This window comes from Camelus ferus, chromosome 5 (assembly GCF_009834535.1).
Source record: "Camelus ferus isolate YT-003-E chromosome 5, BCGSAC_Cfer_1.0, whole genome shotgun sequence".
In the NCBI taxonomy this organism is placed as follows: Eukaryota; Metazoa; Chordata; class Mammalia; order Artiodactyla; family Camelidae; genus Camelus; species Camelus ferus.
Window position 1 is genome coordinate 25,069,087 of NC_045700.1, and position 17,849 is coordinate 25,086,935.

Consider the following 17,849-nt stretch of genomic DNA (forward strand, 5'->3'; position numbering starts at 1 on the left):
CTTGAATATAGCCATTTATCTCCACAGCATGAATGAGTATATGAAAGAAAGAGAAAATGCTAGAAAAATACATCCTTATTAGTAATTTCAGATGGAAACCAATGCTATATACGGTATATTCATTGTGAACTAAACCTGATTATGTGTGAGCCTGAAGGAGTGCTTTTGTCTGTTATTAATTAGAAGGAAGAAGACCCCAGACCCCATTAGTATTGTGGAGGGTAGAATGAGATGGGTCCCATAGGCAAGCCACCCCCAAGGAGAACTTTCTGTATAGAAGTAACAGCTTCTAACAGTGTCTCCCTCCTCTCACAAGTGAAACCAAGTCCCCTGGCTGACACCAGCTCAGGTCTTGACGATGGAATGTGAGCTGGGGGTGGGGCTGGGGCTGGGGGTGGGGAAGGAGGCAAATGCAGACATTATACCATATTCCATAATTTACAATTGTTTACTTTTTATTCCTATGAAAACAATGACTTTCAAAAATCAATAGGAATCCTCAAGTACTAAATCTCTGTATATTTGAGGAGTAAAAGATGAGCCAAAATGAATATAAAATTTTGCCTCTACAATGATCTTGATTTGGGCAGTCAACTTTTCCATCACTGTTGGACCAAGTATAGAGATTTACAAAATTCTTTACAAAATTCAAAGAAGTATTTTGGTAGCTTTCTAGATTCTTACGTTTTCACACCCTCTTTAAGTTTGCATCCTGATCAAGGATGCAAAAATACATTTCATTTTACTTTTCAGTTCTTCTCTTTTGGTGGTAACTTCTTGAATACATATTGGAAATGATTCATATATCATAAGATTTCCATGATTAATTTGCAACATCTACCATTGGTGTGGAAAAAGGGAGTGGAAGTTACGTACTTGTATATTTGACATTCAAGAAGAATAGGAGTAGGAAGTGAAAAGAATGAAGGAAAATAAGAAAGCCTGGTGGATATTTGTGGTATATACACAAAGTGAGATAAAGCAGGAATACTATATGAAGAAATGGATGATTGCTAAGGAGAGGGCAAGGTTTATACTTCAAGCTCATATGGCAAGAAAGTACCAGACAATTGACATAAAACAAATTTGAGTTTTTTTGATAGAAAATATTAAATCTATGCACACTTAAAAGGTACTAAAAACAAGCTCAAGCATGAACAAGCTTGTGGCTCTTTGATGTAGGACAAATTCAGGAAAGAGCCGTTGGAGCCCTACGAATGAGTTTTCCCAAAGGATCATAAAAGGATGCAGTGCTGAGCCAGGGCACATTCCTTCTCACGGTCTCCTTTACCTTTTCCCTGCTTCCTTTCTGATGTCGTTTGTTGTTTATGGCTGAACATTTAAGGCTTCTTCCTTTTAACGAATTCTTTAGCCTTTGACTTGCCTGTCACCGCTGAGTTTTATGCTTTTGTTATAAGGCAGTGAGCTTGCTCCACACACAGTCCGAATTGAGCAAAAAACCCTTCAAAAGCCCCCTCTCCTCCCAAATGATGGCATTGTCCTTTTTAATGTACACTTAGAGAATGAAACAATCTGTTTCATTCCTTGTGTTAGAACAGCTGGAATGAAATGAATAGAGGGGCTGAGCAGTTCTGCAAAATCTTTGATAATAGAGAAGTACAAGTGTTCCCCGTCAGCAGTTGGATAATAATTTCTCTGGTATGAATGATGTAACCAAGTGGTTGTACATTACTGCCCCATTCTTTCTTGTCCCAAGACACCCTTGGAAACGCGATGCTACATCTCAATGGGATTTTCCAGTACAAAGATTCTTTTCAAATAACATAATTGTGGATACACACCACTCCTACAGAGGTAAGTATACTGAAGATGTGCCAAAACATTAGGGCAGAAATTCAGTTCCCATGGCACACAAGCAGGAATCCAACCATTTGCTGCAGTAAATACATTTTTTTGTGGACTCCAAGATTACAAAGTGTATACTCTCTATAAGACTCAAATTACTTGTTTATTTGTTTTGGAGCAAAACAATCTGATAGATGAAACAAGAGAGAAAAAGATACAGGAATAGAGAATATTTTTGTTCCACAGCTGAAGTTGGTATGCTTCTGTTGCTGTCTAGGGTAAGAAGCCTCTAGGTGTGAGTAATGATATAAAGAGAATTTGTTGCTTCACGTTGGTTGAACTTTTACTTCCTTGACTTTCAGAGACTATATAAATGAAACAAACCAACAAAATAAATAACAGCAACAATTAAAAAATCTTCCAATCTAAGGTTCAACCAAAATGAAGTTCAGGAGAAAAAGAGTAGTATAATAGTTGGAGACAAAGTGAACATAAAGAAATAGTTGGGTGTCAAATTTCTGGAAATCATATTATATGCACAGCAGTCGAACAAACCTGACTTTAAACATATGAAGATCTACTATCTAGAACATATGATGGACATAATTTGGATAGCTCTAGAAGAAGAAATTAGAACCAATGGAAAACCCATAAAAGGGCAGATGCCAGCTCAAGATAGAAAAGTAAATTTGAAGTACATCTACTCAGCGGTACTAGTGCTCATCATCACTGGGAGTTCTCAAGCAGAGGTGATAGTGAGGAAGACCAAGGGACCCGTGCCATCATTCCTGAATTTCCCAGGCTATGATATTGAAGCCATGATGGTACAGTTTATACTTGAAGAAGTTTATTCCCTTGGGAACATTGTGGAGCATGAAATATAAGACTTTCTTCTGTTGAGAAGTGGGGAGGTAAGGAAGAGTTGAACTGTGGATCACTCTTCAAAACGGTAGGCTTTAGTGGACACTTGTTTTGGTCTAGCTGTTATTCCCCCTCTTTTTTTTTTTTTTTTTTTTATGAAAATCATCCTGATTTTCAGAAAACAACAACAAAAATAACAACTCTCCCCTATCCTACTTCATTTGGTTGAGTTTCACAGCCCCTGGTTCTAGGGGAAATCTTGACATAGTTTTGCTCAATAAAATCATGACATTTGTGGCCACAGTGATTTGTTGAGCAGTGAGTGTGTAATTTATAACCAGCCAGTTGGGCAAAAGAAGCTGAATGAGGAGTCTGTGTTACAGTTGTTGAGAGGTCACACAGAGCCTAGAGCTTCTGGAAGCCATCTTGTCATCATGACAGAAGAGCCTATGTGAAAATAAAGTCAACTCAGGGTAAAACAGAGCTGAGATGGGGGCAAAGTAAAAGGGATGACAAATACATGTAAACTCTTGAAACCAGCAATGTTAAAACTAACTCTACCCTTAGTATGTTTATTCTTTGGGCCCTCTCCCCCCCGAAATAATTGTTGTTCTTACAGTTATTTGAGTTGATTTTCTGTCACATGCTGACAAAGTGTTCTGATTACTACATGGATATCCAGTGAGAACCATCATGTAAAGTCCCTGGATGATCAGCAGTCACCAAGGGCCAGAAAAAGGGCAATGGCAAATTTGGCCTCCTTGTGGCTTTGTTTAGGGGCTGGCCCTGAATATGATACACTATTGATCTAACGAGAATCTCTTCATATTATTGATTAGATTGTTTTTTTTTTTTTTTCTCTACCTCTGCTAAATAATTTGGTTTCCTCATGGCTTTTTCAAACCAATCACATCTGATTTCCATTATTCTAGATTTTAGGCCATTTTACTTTTTATAAGCCCAAATACCAGGGTGTAATTTGGTGCAATGAAAAAAGCTGATAATTAAATTGATTGAAAATGTTTACTTGTTATTGTCTTACTGGAGTGCATCCTCCATTTCTTTATTCTTGTGTTGAGTTATTTTTATTATTGAGCTATGTAGTATCTTTGTGTTTCACTTGAATACCCTAGAAAGAGGGAATTATATTATGAATGCTTAGAATGATGTAGTATTTATATAATCATTTTATGTCTATTTTGATATTTGATTTGTAATTTTTAAATTCTCCTCAAAATACTTAGGTCAGGTTCCTGGTAAATATGATTTTTATTTGAAAAAGAATTTAAGCAATTTGATTAGACACAATCTCTAGTACATAATGAATCCTTAAGCAGTTGTTTTTCTATTTTGTTTCTGATAGTGTGCCTTGCAATGACAGAAGACAGCATGATGAGGGGAAGTTAAAGAAGTAAGAAAATTGGAATTTAGAATGTCAACATCTTGAGGTAGGTAAATGCTATATATATAGTTTTCTTCATTTCTTACTTTTGATGGTGAAGAGAAAAAGCCTGGGGTTTTTTTTTTCAACTTTCTTGAAATAGTGAAGAAAGGAAACCAGTATCTTCTTCTTCTTCTTTTTTTTTTTATTGCAGTGCTTCTTGAATTTTTAAAATAGTAATACATATAAAGAAAACAATAGTACTAATTCTGAATACTGAAGTTGCAAGACAAGACTGTTGGCAATGAGGGGACTGGCCCAGGTTCCAGCTCCTCTAGTCTTATCTGACTAGTTTTAGGGCAGAAGGAAGCAATATTTTGGGCTTACCTATAATTTAAAACCATCACCAAAGCTACGTATTCTAAAAGTTGGTCACTTTTTAGTGATCAAGTGGCTCCAAGAGGAACAGAACTCTTGCTTATTTTCCCAGCCAATTCCACTTCAAAACATTTCAATAAAAAGAGGAAGAGATTTAGGTTGTTTCCATGTCCTAGCTATTGTAAATAGTGCTGCTATGAACATTGGGGTGCATGTATCTTTTTGAATAAAGGTCCCCTCCAGATATCTGCCCAGTAGTGGGATTTCTGGATCATATGGTAAGTCTATTTTCAGGAATCTCCATACTGTTTTCCATAATGGCTGCACCAAACTACATTTACATGAACAGTGTAGGAGGGTTACATTTTCTCCACACCCTCTCCAGCATTTATCATTTGTGGACTTTCGAATGACGGCCATGCTGACTGGTGTGAGGTGATACCTTATTGTAGTTTTGATTTGCATTTCTCTGATAATTAGTGATAGTGAGCATTTTTTCATGTGTCTATTGGCCATTTGTCTGTCTTCAATGAAGAATTGCTTGTTTATGTCTTCTGCTCATTTTTGGATTGGGTGGTTTGTTTTTTATTATTGTTAAGTTGTAAGAGCTGTTTATATATTCTGGAAATTAAGCCCTTGTCAGTACATTGGTAGATGACTGAATAAAGAAGTTGTGGTATATTTATAGAATGGAATACTACTCAGACATAAAAATACATGGATGGACCTGGAGATTGTCATTCTAAGTAAAGTAAGCCAGAAAGAGAAAGAATAATACCATATGATATCACTTATATGTGGAATCTAAAAAAAAAAAAAAAAGACAATTGAACTTATTTACAAAACATAAACATACTCACAGACATAGAAAACAAACTTATGGTTACTGGGGGGAGGAGGGTGGGAAGGGATAAATTACAAGTTCAAGATTTGTAGATACTAACTAATATATATAAAATATGTAAACAGTAAGTTCATACTGTATAGCACAAGGAACTATATTCAATATCTTACGGTAACTTATAGTGAAAAACAATATGAAAACAAATATATGTATGTTCCTGTATGACTGGGACATTATGCTGTACACCAGAAATTGACACAACGTTGTAAACTCACTATGCTTCAATAAAAAAAAATTTTATTTATATATATATAAATATATAAAAATAAATAAATAAAATCAAAGCAAAAAAAGCTTCTGAGCATTAGCGAAAAAGAAAAAAGGGAGAGAGAGATTGTTTTAGTCATTGCAAACTGCTTGCTGAGATAAGGATATGTTTGTTCATATGAAATTATCTCATTTTGGCATTTTTTTAAGGATAGCTACACCATTTACTTCAGTGGCTTAGAATCTTGTTAACAGAAGGCTTGAAACATGAGTCTCTTCTTGCCTTCATTGAATCTTTTGTCAAATTCGAATAGAGCAACTGGGACCTCTGACTTTGTGTAAGAATGCACTAAACCTAGAAAGTTATGGTTTAGGGTTATGCCTGCAAGAATGTAAAAGTGTTTCTTTTATTTGAGGAATCATACAGATAACATATGTAAAAGCTATAACAATAAGCAAACAAAATGTTTTTTCTTTATGGTCTCCGTAACAGCAACGCTTTACAAAACCAAAGAGCCAATGTAAAATTCAAATTGTGGTCTAGACAATAAGGATGTTTTACATTTGTGTAGTTAAAAGAGATCTGGTTTAGAATTCAGGGACTGTGGAATTTAATCCCGTCCAGGCTCTGCCTCTATACTCTGTCCTCTGCCAGTAGGCAGTCTAGACCCATGCTTCTCAAGCTTGTGTGATTTTGGAATCACCTGTTGGGCTTGTTAAAAATACAGATTCCTGGGTGGACCCTACCCCAAGAGATTATTGACTTAGCAGTTCTGGGGTGAGGGCCATGTGTTCACATTCCCAGTGAAGATAATGTGCTGATCCTTGAAAATTCACTGATCTAGACCTCAGTGGTCCTTGACTTTATAATGCAGAGATCTGATTAGAACTATCGATTATAGCCCCCAAATTAAAAGGAGATAATATTCTACTTTTTAAAGGGAAAAAAATTCCTGTTTAGAAGTTCCATACTTTAAAATATTAATAAACATTTAATTTAGATGAATAAATTATAGTAGTAAAAGAGAAATATATTTCTCACAATCACCTTGTGGGAAATCTAGGACAAATATTGGTACCATTGTCCATTAATGGAAATGGAAGCATGTCTAAAGTTATCCAGCTGAATCTTAAAAAAAAAAACAAACATAAATACAAAATAGAAACAGACTCATAAGCATAGAATACAAACTTGTGGTTGCCAAGGGGGTTGAGGGTGGGAAGGGACAGACTGGGATTTCAAAATGTAGAATAGATAAACAAGATTATACTGTATAGCACAGGGAAATATACACAAGATCTTTGTGGTAGCTCACAGCGAAAAAAAAATGTGACAATGAGTATATGTATGTTAATGTATAACTGAAAAATTGTGCTCTACACTGGAATTTGACACAACATTGTAAAATGAGTATAACTCAATAAAAAATGTTTAAAAAAAGAACAAAAAAGCAAACAAAAAATCATCAAGCTTTGATACGTAGAGTGTAATCTACATTTTTAGCTTTAATATGTATAACTATATATAATTAATACATTATATAACTGTACATAATATTATTCTTATATGAAAGAAAATATTAAAAAAAAAGTTATCTAGCTGGATAGCAGGAGACTTAGGACTAATCTTGTCTCTCAACAGACTCCTGTTTTCTTTTGTTGATATTTCACTGCTTTTTATAAGTAAATAATTACCCCTTTATGGTCTGTAATTCATGATATACAGAAGGAGGATTATTTCTTGCTTAGGTCAAAGATGCCTCTTGAAAATGGCTTTATAGCAGAGGCAGGTAATAGTTGAAGGAGGAGGAGGAGGAAAAGACAAAAGGAATAGCATATTCTGGAACAAGTCACCTGTCAGCTTCAAAGGTAGCAACAGTGCTAACAAGAGAGCCCCAGTCTGTATTCTTAAGCAAGAACCCTCAATCCAATATACTCCTGTGGTGTAATATACATATATTTTCATTAACTGATATGAAGCACCAGCAATGAGCAGCTTTGGCTAACACTGCAGTTCTGTACCCTCCATTGGAACCTAATTACTCTCCCACGCTAGCAAGTGTTTGCTCTAACCTCACCTTCAGTACCTCAGCTGTTGGAAAATAAGTCCCCAAACATTCCTTGATTAAGTTCTTGTTGCATGCTTGTAAGTTAATACTGAGATGCTAAGTCAGAGGGTGGAGGTGTAGTTAGTGACAATTAAAATTAAAAACAAAGTGAGAATTAATCTGTTCTATATAGCTGCCAGCAGGCCCCCTCTGAAGGAATGCCAGGGTGGAAATCCGGTCGCCTTAACATGCTAACAAGGATGCACCAGCTTGTGCATTTGCAGTAAACACCAGCCATTTGGCACACAGTGACATGTCAGGCCATCCAGCAGGCTGGGCCTCATGATGCTTTTGTTTTACCTTTTGTTTCACCTATATTTTTATAGACACTTTTCACACAACAGCTTTGCTATTTTTAAATATTAAAACAACCTGTAAATGATGCTCTTTGACTTCCATCTTTTAGTTGTTACATCTTTTAGCCTATTCTTTTTATTCTTGAGTTTAGAAAATTAATTTTGAAATATATTTCTGAATTGTGTGCAAAAGAAACAGCAATAGTTATTTTGTAACGTGGCTCCCTGACATTATAGGCCAGTAAAATTAAATAAAAATAAGGACTGACATAGGGTGAGCAATTTTCTGTTTAATGAAAAGAGCAATGAAAATGTAACACTTCCTGTTATAATTCTCTCATTTATCAGCAGAATAAATTTTTGAAAAATAAGTAGAAAATATAATGTCAAACATTTTAATTATTAGCTTTATGAAAAATACAAAAATACAATGAAATGTCTTTAGCATTTTTTTTGTTCAAGGTGCACCCCTGGAAACTTTGTTGACAGCCTAGAAATGCCAAGAGCCCCTGTTTGAGAGAGAGAGGGTCAATTATCTGCTCAGTTGAGAAGGTCATGTGATAGGCATGCTGAAGTGATAGTTTTGTAACTAGCTAAGCAGTACTTGACACTACTTGGGAAAACAATGATCTGCTCAGTGACTAAGGTTATTAGAATGCTCAATGCTTCCCACGATATTGGCTAATTAGTGCGATGGGTCTGGCCAATAGCTGTCTTTTCCTTATCAAATCTTGAAAGGTTTCTAAGTATTCCATCACCATGACGTTTTGAGGATTTTAATGCCCATGAATTATCATACTATCAGTAGGAAAATGATATTTGTTTTTTAAAAGTTTACTCTCTGCTTGCGTTCTGTCATGTGAGATGAGCGTTCTGTCATGTCAGAAAAAAAAATGGCATGTTTTCAGATTGTGTATAGATTTTGGCACATGAAGTTACATAATCTGGTGGAGCCCTGTGTGCTCTGTACAGCACAGACTGGTGGGCCTCTGTCTGGTCAGGACCAGAATAGCTAGACTTCTTGGCCTGCTGCCCATAGGCTGTCTATCTGTGGCCTTAAACACCATGCAGAACTGGGTGTGATAGTGAAAGCCCGCAGATGGTCAGCAGGAGAGTAACATCCAGTGTCTGCGCCTTTGCCCTGGTGCCCACGCTCAGCAGTGCAGATGCCACACAATGACTTCAGCAGCTGGCTGCAGCACTCACTGAGTCCGTTTTGAATAAAGATCTTTCGGAACTTCCTTCAGGTTTCCAGGGAGGAAGCTGTGTAGCCCCAGTAGTGCCTGGGGTGGGAACTCGGTTGAGTGGCATTGAGGAGGTGACTCTGGGTAGTCAGAGCTGAGGCGGGTGACCCTACATTGTTATTTTACATATAGTGAGTACATCTATCTTATTGTGGATTGGTTGTGCACTTTTTTGATGTCCCTGCTAGCTCTAATAATACATACATTCATAAATTGAATCTTGATGGGAAAAAATTCTGTTGGATTTAAAATGATTATAAGAAATTTCAGCATTACGTTTACCAATCAATGGAAGAGGTTTCAGGTTCACTAACTGTAATTTTTAACTGTTTTAATTTTTGAACGGTTTGAAAAGTTGATTTTAAAATTGTAACATCTGTTTGTGATACTTTTTATGAGAGATGACTATTAATGATTTGAAGATATCATTATTAAAGTGTCTAGACTGGGGTGTGCTTATATAAATTTAGGTATAGGTGTAATTTAAAAAGTTAGAGAAGTGCTCTCTGGTACTCCTGGGCAGGAGTGGGAGTTCTAGCTCCCCACTGGGATTCCAGTGATACCATCTGGGCGCTGTGTCATTTCAAACCCCCTTGAGTGTGAACAGAGGCTGAGTAGGGGATCAGGACTACTATCCTGGGAGTGATGCAGTGTGCCTCATACTCCCTTGCTGGAGTGGCATGAGAAGAAGGCAGCAGAAATCAAAGATTTAAGTAATGTCCAGAGTTTCATAACATGATGCTCCAAAAGTCCAGGCTCAACAAAAAATTACTCATCTTACCGAGATCCAGGCAAATCTCAGCTAGGATGAAAAAGACAATTAATAAATATCAATACCAAGAAGACAGAGATGTTAGTTATTTAACAAAGATTTTAAAGCAGCCATCATAAAAAATGTTTCAAGACCAATTAAACACAGAGATGAAACAAATTTTAAAAAAAAAGTCTTAATAAAGAAATTAAAAGTTTCAGCATATAAATAGAATACAGAAGAAAAACCAAAGAGAAATTTAGAATTGAAAATAACATTAGATTAAAAACAATGAATGAGCTCAACAGCAGAAGGGAGGGGATAGAGGAAAAAATCAGTGAAGTTGAATATGGACAATAAAAACTTCCCAATCTGAACAATGGAGAAAAGTAGACTGGAAAAAAAAAAATCTAAGAGAGACTTAAGCGCCTCTGGGACTACACCTAATGACCTAACATTTATATTATTGGAATCCTACTAGGACAAGAGGAATAGGTCAGAGCAGAAAAGTATATTCTAGGCCATAAAACAGATCTCAACAATATTAAAAGAATTGAAATTATACAAAATTTGTTCTCTGACCCAGATAAAATCAAACTAGAAGTAAAAAACAGGAAAATAATAGGAAACTCTGTAAATACTTGGAAACTAAATAGCAGACTTCTAAATAATTTGTGAGGGACAGACTGGGAGTTTGAAATTTGTAGATACTGACAGGCATATGCAGAATAGATAAACAAGATTATACTGTATGGCACAGGGAAATATATACAAGATCTTGTGGTGGCTCACAGCCAAAAAGAATGTGACAATGAATATATGTATGTTCATGTATAACTGAAAAATTGTGCTCTACACTGGAAATTGACACAACTTTGTAAACTGACTATAACTCAATAAAAAAATGTTAAAAAAATAAATAAATGTAAATAAATAAATAATTTGTGGGCCAAGAAGAAAGTCTCAAGGAAAATAAAAAATACCAAGCTGAATAAAAAAGGAAACACAGTATACCAAACATTTGTGTGACACAGCTAAAACAGTAGTGATAGGGAAATTTATAGCACTAAACACTTACATGGGATAGGAAAAGTTTCAAATCAATAATTTCAACTCCTACTTTAAGAATTTAGAAAGAGAAGATCAAATATACCTATAGCAAGTGATGGGAGGAAATAATAAAAATAAGAGCAGAGATAAATGAAATGGAAAGGAGAAAAACAATGAAACAAAAACCTGGTTTTTGCAAAGATCAATAAAATTTACCAACTATCAAAAAAGAGAGAAGACACAAATTACCAATGTCAGTAATAAACAGAGGATATCACTACAGACCCTGTAGATATATAAAAAAAAAGAATGCTATGAATAACTACACCCAGATAAATTTGGTGACTTAGATGAAATGGACCAATTTCTTGAACAGCGCAAACTACCACAAATTACCAAATATGAGATAGATAATTTGAATAGTCCTATAACTATTAAGAAAATTAAAACCATAATTTTGAAACTCATGAAGGAGAAATTGCCAGGCCCAAATCATTTCCCTGGGGAATTCCGCTGAATATTTAAAAAAGAATTAGCACAAATTATATACAACGTCTTCCAAAAAAGAAGATGCAGATACAGACCAATTCATTTTATGAAGCTATTATTACACTAGCACCAAAACTAGACAAAGACAGTAAAGAAAAAAGAAAACTACAGCCTGATATCCCTCATGAGTCAGACACCAAAGTCCTTAACATAACATTAGAAAACAGCATAAGGCAATATATAAATATATATATATATATATATATGCCGTGACTAAGTGGGGTTTATGACAGTGATGTAAGATGGCTTCAACATTAAAAAACTATTAACGTAATCTGCTGTATTAACAGGGTAAAAAAGAAAACAAAAAGTGATCATATCAATTGATACAGAAAAAACACTTGACAAAATTCAACACCTGTTCATGACAAAAACTCTTAGAAAAATAGGAATAAAGGGGAATTTCTTCAATTTGATAAAGAGCACCTATAGAAACCTACAGCCAATACTTAACAATGAAGAATTAGACTGCTTTCCCCTATGATCAGGAACAAGGCAAGCATATCTGCCTTCACTATTACTGTTCAACATGGTGCTGGAAGTCCTAGCCAGTGCAATAAGGTTAGCAAAGAAATAAATGTCAAACAGTTTGGAAAGGAAGACATAAGACTTTTTCCTATTTGTAGATGACATGATTGTCTACACAGAAAATCCCTAAAATGCTACTAAAAAAAAAAAAAAATCCCAGAAAATAAGTGAGTTCAGCAAGTTAGCAGGATACAAGATAAACATGATAACCAAAAAGGAATTGGTTTTCTATATGCTAACAATGAACACATTGGACACCAAAAATAAAAATGCAATGCCATTTACAATTAATTGATCAAAAAAAGAGAAAAATACTTACATTTGAATCTGAAGCAATATGTACAGGACTTATATGCTGAAAAATATAACTTGCTGGTGAAAGAAATCAAAGATTGAAATAAATAGGTATACTGTGTTCATGGATTGGAAGACTCAACATAGTAAAGATTTCAGTTGTCTTCAAATTGATATATAGGTTTAATGCAATTGTAATTAAAATACCAACACAATTATTTTGTAGATATGGAGAAGATTCTTGTGAAATTTATATGGAATGACAAAGGAACTAGACTAGTTAACATAATTTTAAAAAGAAAAATGAAAAGGGAGGAATCAGTCTACTGAATTTCAAAAATTATTATATAAAGTTTTCAGGACTGTGTGGCATCGGTGAAGATATGCATAGATCAATGGAACACAACAAAGACCCCAGAATTAGATCCACACAAATATGTGCAACTGATTTTTTAAAAGATGCAAAAGCAACTTCATGGAGAAAGGATAGCCTTTTCAATAAAAGGTGCTGGAGCAATTGGACATCCAAAGGCAAAACCTAACATCTTTTATAAAACTTGTCTTAAAATACATCATTGACTTAAATGCAACCATAAAATTATAAACTTCTTGGAAAAGAATCATAGGAGAAAATATTTGGGATCTAGAAGCATCATCTGTAGAAGAAGAAATGAATTAATTGGATTTCACCAAAATTACTTCTGCTCTGCAAAAGATGCTTTAAGAGGATGAAAAAAACAAGCTACAGACTTGGAGAAAATATTTGCAAGCCGAGTATCTTATGCAAGAATACCCTCTAGAACATGTAAAGAACTCTCAAAATTTAACAGTAAAAAGCCAAGCAATCCAGTTAGAAAATAGGCAAAAGACGTGATCAGACATTTCACTGAAGAGGATATATAGATGGCAAATACGTTCATTCAGTAGTGTTCAGCATAATTAGCCATTTGGGAAATGCAAATTAAAAATACAAGATTGAAATTTAAAAATAGTGATAAAACTAGTTACTCATGAAGATGAGGAGAAATCGGATCACTCATACACTGGTGATGAGAATGTAAAATGGTTCAGCCAACACTGTAAAAGAGTTCAGTAGTTTCTTAAGGAAATTGAACATGCAAACATCATACAACCCAGCAATTGCACTTCTGGGCATTTATCCTCAAGAAATAAAAAACTTGTATTTACACAAAGACCTCTACACAAATGTTCATAGCATTTTTATTCATAATAGCCAAATCCTGGAAGCAACCAAGATGTCCTTTAGTGGATGAGTGGCTAAGTAGTCTTAGGTACATGAAATACTACTGAGAAATTAAAGAGGAGTGAACTGTTGACACACAGAACAACTTGGGTGAATTTACAGAGAGTTATACTGAATGAAAAATGCCAATCCCCCAAAATTACATACTGAATGATTTTGTTTACATAACATGTTTGAAATGACAAAATTATACAACTAGAGAACAGATTAGTGGTTACCATGGTTTTAAAATGTGGGGATGGAGACTATAAAGAGAAACATGATTAATTTTTGCAGTGATAGAAATGTTCTGTATTTGGATGTATCAGGGTCAGTATCCTGGTTGTGATATGGTACTATGGTTTTGCAAGATGATACCCTGATGGAAAACTCAGTAAAGGGAACAAGGAATTTCTGTGTATTATTACTTACAACTTCATGTGTATCTATAATTTTCTTCAACTAAAAAAAAAGTTTAGTTAACGAAAAGTTATAGAAGCAAGCTCAACTTTCTCACAAGTATTTTATGAGTCTATCCAAAAGTTTAAAAACTTAACATTTAATACCTCCCTGAATTTTTTGCATTTGTTCTTATCACAAGTATATAACATAAAGAAAAATATGATGAAATATTTTCACTTAGCCCAACATGAATGCCCACCAGTTTCATCCCAGTTTACCCCAGAATATGTTTCAAAGAAATGAAGATTTGTATTGTAAGAGGGAATTCCACAAGTTAAAAAAAAAAACAATTTTTAAATCACTGTTTTGTAACCTCCAATAGAATAATTAGCTATGTAATATTTTTCCAAACATGGGTAAATATTTTGATGGGATGTTTATAATAGATGCATAGGGCTGACAGCACCTGAATCCACTGATAAGACTTCACTAAACATCAGTTTATCAAAAACACAGTACAAATGGACCATTGGATATCAAGCAGTTGGTACAACAGGGAACGGGCAGCACCAGCCATGATGTGTTTTTGCTTCACAAATACCACCAAAAATATTCATACAAATATATTCAAAACTCTATCAGTTTATACCTGGAGATGAAGAAGCGGTTAAGTGACAATATTGGGAAATAATCAGTCACATCAAGAGGAAGAGAAATTCAACATGAAAAATGACCCACTTTTTGTTTTTTTTTTTTAAAACAAGCAAAGGATCAACAGTTGAAGATTACAGAAGGCTTAGGAGACATTTTAACCAAGTAACAAGTATAGATCTTGTTTGTATTCTGATTTGAACACACCATTTAAGAAATAGTTTAGGGAAAATTAAGTGTGGACTGGATAATGATGATATTAAGAAGTGGTTGTTTAATTATTTAGGTGTTTCATGTTATTTCATGTGGTTATTTTTTAAAGGATTCCTATCTTTTAGAAATACATTTTGACCTTATGGGTAAAATTACATGATGTCTGGAATTTGCTTTAAAACACTCCAGCTACATAACATTATCAATGACAAGGGAAGTGGGGGAATGGAGAGATACAGAGTAATGCCAGTGATTGTTGGATTTGAATGATGGGTATGTAAATGATTATCATATTATCCCTTATACTTTTGCATATGTTTGAAACTCTTCCACTAAAAATGATACATACATATGTATATTATTTATGCCATGCAGAAACAAATAGAGATAACAGAAATGATTGTCAGCTTTTTCATAGACTATTTTAAAACAACTGAAATGATTTATCTCTGGATTAGTATATTATTTAGACTGGCTCAAATTGCATCAGTCACACAACCTGAATGCCCTTTTATTTTTTCTGATAGCCTTTTACAGTAGCATTCCTCATTCAGATGCTGAGACAAACATATCCTTAGTTTTCTCACTATATCTGCCTTTGGACACTGTATTTTATATCTACCCTCTGGAGGATCCTGATTTCAATTAATTTCTGAGGTTTAGTGTTAACACACTTAAAGGTATTACTATGAAGGTCCTTATGGTTAAAAATGACAAACATAAATGAGAAAAGACATTATTTGCTTTGCCTTCCCCTACCTCCCCCTTCCTCCCTCACCCCACTCTTCCTCCCTTCCTTCTTCTTTCCTTCTTTCTCTCTTTCATTCAAATTTCTTACTTAGGAATTTCCTTGCTATTAGTTGAGTAATATACATTTTAAAAAAGAGAGTTACCCAGGGCAAATATCTTTGGCACTTGTTTAGGGAAAAACAAAACAAAACATAATTTTTAAGTACAGTACATTATCCTGCTGACTTGTCGTATGAGGCCAGAAAACTATACTCTTGTTCAAACTCATGAAATTAGGGAAAAAACATGCAAATTAAGTGTGAAACAAATTATTCTGAAAACAAACAAGAACAGCAACATTAGAACAGGGTCATCAAGGGAAATTCAAATCCAGGACACAGCTGTGTAAAACCTTAGTGAAGAGTAGCAACATTTACGTAAAGAGGGAACAGATTATGTTAAAAAGGAATGCATGATGAGAAAGAAATGGACTAAATCTATTTTCATTTTGAGGAGACCATTCTGAGATATCTTAGTTACTGCTTAAAAATATCTTTGAGGAGCAACTTCCACTTACATTATAGATGGCAAAATGAAATTTCCCTTCATTTTGTTGAGTATCTTCATAGTAGGATGTATAAAATGACTATGCTGTTACCAAATGTGGTCAAAGAAGAGATTACTCATTCATTCATTTAGGATTCCACAATGTTTTATTGTTCCCTGCTATGTGATAGGCATTAGTTCAAAATTGGGAAGTTACAATCCTCAGCTTTGATGTACTTAAAATCCTGCCAGGGGTCCTGGATATCAAATATAAACAATTGTTACAATGAAATGTATCAAGAGGTACACTCACAGCTCAAGAGGAACATGAAGAGACCCCTAGTCATACAAGGCATATGGAGATTAAATTAAGTTTTAAAGGATATAAGAGTTATTCTAATGAAAAAAAGACGTTGATGGCTCTGGTGGTGGTGGGCGGTGAGAGGTTACTAGCATTTCAAGCAGAAAAACCCATGTGAGACATAGTGGTCTGCAAAAGCTTGAAGCATTCTAAAATTTGAACAGTTTAGGTTGGGCCGGGGGTATATTTTGGTGGTGAGAAGAAGGTGCTAGAGGTGAAAGGTGCATAATGCACAATGTTTCTGTGTGATAAACTATATAAACTAAGATGTATGTCATAAAGCATCAGAATTAATTGAAGGATGTTACACTGGGAGGGCTGATACGATCCGATACGCATTTCAGAAAATATCCCCAGACTCGAGCTGAGTGGTGGTGGGCTTTAGAATACCACAGGGCTGGTAAGAAAATGAGTGAAGATTCTATTTCAGTAATGTTTTCTTGTATCTACTATCTGTGGTTAATAAGAAGTTATCATTTATGACATTTTGCTAAGTCATTCTCATATCCATTTTATGCCTTTCTCATGCTCTGCTCTATGAACAAAACAGCTGATCCTTGCATACTACATTTCCCAGGCTCCTTTGTCCACTGGAATTCCAGAAAAGTGTAGCCAATTATAGTTACTGGTGGGAGACCGGAGGACAAAAAGGACGGAGAAGTCATGGTATTTCTCCAAATATCATTTCATTTTATTATAGTTTAGGACTCAGCGCACTTTCCTTTTTTTGTTTTGTTTTGTTTTTAATAGGCCCCAAGAATAGTTGAGTAGTGTGATACACCTCCAAAAATAGCCATACACACTAGACAGAATTTGGTAAGTTCAAAATAAAGGTACAACATAGTCTTAGGGCTCAGGTAGGGAGTGAGAGCTATCAGCTGATAAAGAAAAAAAAAGGGTTCCATAAGCTATTTTGTTTAAGTTTACTCAATACATAATTTAATCCATTCTGAGGGCTAGAGTTGAAGGTGTCTCAAAGTTATGTCTCCATTGTATCATTGACCTTCATAAGATTCCCCGTCTCTTGGTATTTCTCTCTGCATGTCTGCAATGAGCCCTTTTTCTAGATTTCCTGGTTTGGTCCATGTCTGATAGCTTGCAGTGCAGCTGTGTGGGCAAGGACACACAAGTGACCAGGTGGTAAGAGAGGCAGCCAGGGGACATGATATTTACCAGGGGGATCAGAACTGATGATATGGTTTGGGAACAGCATAATAACTTTGGGATTAGAGGCTATTCACAAATTTCTGGAGCCAGAGCAGAAAAATACCTAGAATGAGGACTACCAATATATATAAGCTGAAAAACACACAGATTTTTCTATATGGATGTGGAAGAGGAGAGGTT

The 17,849-nt window shown here is 35.0% G+C and overlaps 1 long non-coding RNA gene across 1 annotated transcript in view; it reads left to right on the plus strand.

The window, feature by feature from the left end:
- Positions 1-17,849, plus strand: part of LOC106730492 — a 654,858-nt gene that overhangs the window by 518,852 nt on the left and 118,157 nt on the right. Inside the window, exon 18 of the long non-coding RNA XR_004319837.1 lies at positions 4,031-4,115. This is a non-coding gene — a long non-coding RNA (uncharacterized LOC106730492). The remainder of the gene's footprint in view (positions 1-4,030; positions 4,116-17,849) is intronic.